Below are 5,598 nucleotides of genomic sequence, written 5' to 3'. Positions count from 1 at the left end.
ACACTGTCCCATCAAACACTCCCAGGGCAGATACAGCACAGGGTTAGATAAAAAGTAAAGCTCCCTCTACACTGTCCCCATCAAACACTCCCAGGGCAGGTACAGCACGGGTTAGATACAGAGTAAAGCTCCCTCTACACTGTCCCATCAAACACTCCCAGGGCAGGTACAGCACGGGTTAGATACAGAGTAAAGCTCCCTCTACACTGTCCCATCAAACACTCCCAGGGCAGGTACAGCACGGGTTAGATACAGAGTAAAGCTCCCTATACACTGTCCCATCAAACACACCCAGGGCAGGTACAGCACGGGTTAGATACAGAGTAAAGCTCCCTCTACACTGTCCCATCAAACACTCCCAGGGCAGGTACAGCACGGGTTAGATACAGAGTAAAGCTTCCTCTACACTGTCCCCATCAAACACTCCCAGGGCAGGTACAGCACGGGTTAGATAAAAAGTAAAGCTCCCTCTACACTGTCCCATCAAACACTCCCAGGGCAGATACAGCACAGGGTTAGATAAAAAGTAAAGCTCCCTCTACACTGTCCCATCAAACACACCCAGGGCAGGTACAGCACGGGTTAGATACAGAGTAAAGCTCCCTCTACACTGTCCCATCAAACACTTCCAGGGCAGGTGCAGCACGGGTTAGATACAGAGTTAAGCTCCCTCTACACTATCCCCATCAAACACTCCCAGGGCAGGGAGAGCACGGGTTAGATAGAGTAAAGCTCCCTCTACACTGTCCCGTCAAACACTCCCAGGGCAGGTACAGCTTGTGGTAGATACAGAGTAAAGCTCCCTCTACACTGTCCTATCAAACACTCCCAGGGCAGGGAGAGCACAGGTTAGATACAGAGTAAAGCCCCCTCTACACAGAAGAACATAAGAAATAGGAGCAGGAGTTGGCCATTGGGCCCCTCGAGCCTGCTCCGTCATCCAATAAGATCATGGCTGATCATCGACCTCATCTCCACTTTCTTGAACTATCTCCATATCCCTTGACTACCTTAATATTCAAAAATCTATCGATCTCTGTCTTGAATATACTCAACGACTGAGCCTCCACAGCCCTCTGGGGTAGAGAATTCCAAAGATTCACCACCCTCTGAGTGAAGAAATTCCTCCTCATCTCAGTCCTCAATGGCCGACCCCTTATCCTGAGACTGTGACCCCTGGTTCTAGACTCCCCAGCCAGGGGGAAACATCCTCCCTGCATTACCCTGTCGAGCCCTGACCAGATCATGTGCACTGAACGAGCAAGAATAGATCGACGGAGGGGCTGAAGGAACCATTTGTACACGTTTTTATTGCACAACACACTCTACTCATTCTGTGTCAGTCAGGTGGAACAGTAAACATACGACACTTTTTAAAAATAACCGTTTCAAACGCAACATTACAACCGCAGGGAAAGAGAACGAGAAAGAGGGAGAGAGAGAGGGGGAGGGAGGGAGGGAAACGTGGGAGAACAGAAAGAAATAAGTGCAACCGAGTGACAAAAAAAAAAACAGGCAGCAATCGTGGCGCGGAACTAAAAACAGGCCACAACAAAATGGCAACCTCACGCGACTCTCTGCTCCCAAACCGGGGGCAAAATCATTTCCCCCCACCCCCCGCACCCCCACCAGACGTGCACGTCAGCTGGGAGGAGAGGCCGCTCTTCCGCTCTTGTTGCTGCAGGGGTCGCGGCGCCGGGACTGTGCGTCGGTGGAACTTACAGAAAGCGTCCTCTTGCTTGGCTTTGTTCCGTCTCGCCGTCAATTCAAACACAGCACTGGAGAAGCAAGAGGGGGGGAAAAGGATGGATTAAAGGCTGGAGGTCAACCCTCCCAGGGAGCAAGACAGAAAAGTACAAAGTATTGACAGCACAGAAAGAGGCCATTCGGCCCATCTGCTCCGTGCCGGTGTTTATGCCCCACACCAGCCTCCTCCCACCCCTCTTCATCTCACCCCGTCAACACCAGCCTCCTCCCACCCCTCTTCATCTCACCCCGTCAACACCCAGCCTCCTCCCACCCCTCTTCATCTCACCCCCGTCAACACCAGCCTCCTCCCACCCCTCCTCATCTCACCCCATCAACACCAGCCTCCTCCCACCCCTCTTCATCTCACCCCGTCAACACCAGCCTCCTCCCACCCCTCTTCATCTCACCCCGTCAACACCAGCCTCCTCCCACCCCTCTTCATCTCACCCCATCAACACAGCCAGCCTCCTCCCACCAGTCTTCATCTCACCCCATCCTCCTCCCACCCCTCTTCATCTCACCGTCAACACCAGCCTCCTCCCACCCCTCTTCATCTCACCCCATCCACACCAGCCTCCTCCCACCCCTCTTCATCTCACCCCGTCAACACCAGCCTCCTCCCACCCATCATCTCACCCCATCAACACCAGCCTCCTCCCACCCTCCTTCATCTCACCCAATCAACGCACCAAGCCTCCCTCCCACCCCCTCTTCCTCTCACCCCATCCACACCAGCATCCTCCCACCCCTCTTCATCTCACCCCATCAACACCAGCCTCCTCCCACCCCCTCTTCATCTCACCCAATCAACACCCAGCCCTCCTCCCACCCCTCTTCATCTCACCCCATCCACACCAGCCTCCTCCCACCCCTCATCTCACCCCATCAACACACAGCCTCCTCCCTCCCCTCTTCATCTCACCCCATCACCATATCCTTCTATTCCTTTCTCCCTCGTGTGTTTATCCAGCTTCCCCTGAAATGCATCTCTGCTCTTCGCCTCAACCACTCCCTGTGGTAGCGAGTTCCCCATTCTCACCACTCTCTGGGTAAAGAAGTTTCTCCTGAATTCCCGATTGGATTTATTAGTGACTCTCTTATATTGATGGGCCCACTAGTTCTGGTCTCCCCCAGAAAGTGGAAACATCATCTCTAACGTCTACCCTATCGAACCCCTTCATAATCTTAATTTATTAGTGACTGTCTTATATCGACCGATTTGGATGAGGGGACCAAATGTAATATATCCAATATAAATAGCAAAATACTGCGGATGCTGGAACTATGAAATAACAACAGAAAATGCTGGAAAAACTCAGCAGGCCAGGCAAGCATCGTGGAGAGAGAGAAAGAGAGTTAACGTTTCAGGTCTGGGACCCTTCATCAGAACTGGAAAAAGCTGAAGATGTAATATATCCAAGTTTGCTGAGGATACAAAGCTGGGTGGGAATGTAAGTTGTGAGGAGGATGCAAGGAGGCTTCAAGGGGATATCGAAAGGCTAAGTGAGTGGGGCAAGAACATGGCAAATGGAATATAATGTGGAGAAATGTGAAGTTTGGTAGGAAAAATAGAAGAGAGTATTTTTTAAATGGTGAGAGATTGGGAAATGTTGGTGTTCAGAGGGACCTGGGTGTCCTTGTACACGAATCACTGAAAGTTAACAGGCAGGTACAGCAAGCAATTAGGAAAGCAAATGGTATGTTGGCCTTTATTATAAGGAAGGGTTTGAGTATAAGAGTAAAGACGTCTTACTGCAATTATATAGGGCCCTGTGAGACCCACACCCTGGCGAGTATTGTGTACAGTTTTGGACTCCTTACATAAGGAAGGATATACTTGCCATAGAGGGAGTGCAACGAAGGTTCACCAGACTGGTTCCTGGGATGGGGGGATTGTCCTACGAGCAGAGATCGAGTAGACTAGGCCTATATTCTCCGGAGTTTAGAAGAATGAGAGGTGATCTCATTGTAACATACAAAATTCTTACAGGGCTTGACAGGGTAGATGCAGGGAGGATGTTTCCCCTGGCTGGAGAGTCTAGATCCAGGGGTCACAGTCTCAGAATAAGGGGTCGGCCATTTAGGACTGAGATGAGGAGGAATTTCTTCACTCGGAGGGCGGTGAATCTTTGGAATTCTCTGCCCTAGAGGGCTGTGGAGGCTCAGGTCGTTGAGTATATTCAAGGCTGAGATCGATAGATTTTTGAATATTAAGGGAATCAAGGGATATGGGGGTAGTGCAAGAAAGTGGAGATGAGGTAGAAGATCAGCCATGATCCCATTGAATGGCGGAGCAGGCTCGAGGGGCCCAGTGAGCTACTCTCTGCTCCTATTTCTTATGTTCTTACTGATGACCCCTAGGTCTGGTCTCGCCCACAAGTGGAAACATCTTCTCTACGTCCACCCTGTCCAACCCCTTCGTAATCTGGAAGCGCTCTATATACTTTTTGATATATATAATATTATTATATATTATATATATATTATTAAAAAAATGACCTGGATATTGGAATACAGAATAGAATTTCTAAATTTGCCGATGACACCAAACTTGGGGGTGTGGCAAACAGTGAGGATGATACCAATCGACTGCAACAGGACATAGAAAGGCTCGCAGAATGGGCAGATGGAATTTAATACAGAGAAGTGTGAGGTGATGGATTTTGGCAGAAGGAACAGGGAGAGGCAATATACACTTAATGGCACAGTTTTAAAGAGTGTGCAGGGACAGAGGGACCTGGGAGTTAATGTGCATATGTCCCTGAAGGTGGCAGGACATATTGAGAGAGTGGTTAGCAAAGCATATGGGATCTTGGGCTTCATAAATAGAGGTATTGAGTACAAAAGTAGAGAAGTTATGCTGAACCTTTATAAAGCGCTGGTTAGGCCACAACTGGAGTATTGCATCTAGTTCTGGTCACCACACTTTAGGAAGGATGTGAAGGCCCTTGAGAGGGTGCAGAGGAGATTTACCAGAATGGTTCCGGGGATGGGGGATCTTAGCTACAAGGACAGGTTGGAGAAGCTGGATTTGTTTTCATTAGAGCAAAGGAGGTTGAGGGGTGATTTGATGGAGGTGTACAAGATTATGACGGGGTTTGGATAGGCTAGACGGGGAAAGGCTGTTCCCAATATTTGATGGTACAAAGGACTAGGGGATACAGATATAAGGTTTTGGGCAAGAGATACAGGGGGGGGGGGGGGGGAAGTGAGGAAAAACCTTTTTATGCAGCGAGTGGTGAGGGACCTGGAACTCGCTGCCGACGGAAGTGGTGGAAGCGGAGACACTCAATGTTTTCATGGGGAGGCTGGATAGGCACTTGAGGGAAATAAACTTGCAGGGCTACGGGGATAGAGCGGGGGAATGGGACTGACTGGATTGCTCTACAGAGAGCCGGCACGGACTCGATGGGCCGAATGGCCCCCTTCTGTGCCCTCATGACTCTAGGTCATAACAGCACATCATTCCAATGCTTGTCTCCCATTTCCCCCTCGCCTCTTCTGCAGGTGATGGGCGAGTGGTTTTGGGGTACGGTCCTACGGGAGCTGGTTGCCCTCACACTCACCCCGCACCCAAATGGCCCAACGTTACACGTGGGTCCAGACAGGGGGCGCCAGTCCAGACAGTAGGACCATCATTGCAAGCCCAAACTGACCAGAGTGCTCACCCGATGTGCGCACGCACTTTATAACTGGGTATTCAAATAATGTTTGTTTGTTCGTTCCTGGGATGTGGGCGTCGCTGGCGAGGACGGCATTTATTGCCCATCCCTAGTCGCCCCTTGAGAAGATGGTGGTGAGCCGCCTTCTTGAACCGCTGCAGTCCGTGTGGTGAAGGTGCTCCCACAG

This window comes from Somniosus microcephalus, chromosome 12 (genome assembly GCF_052327205.1).
Source record: "Somniosus microcephalus isolate GS21.2 chromosome 12, FLI_Smic_1.0, whole genome shotgun sequence".
NCBI classification, from domain to species: Eukaryota; Metazoa; Chordata; class Chondrichthyes; order Squaliformes; family Somniosidae; genus Somniosus; species Somniosus microcephalus.
This window is presented reverse-complemented; position numbering follows the sequence as displayed.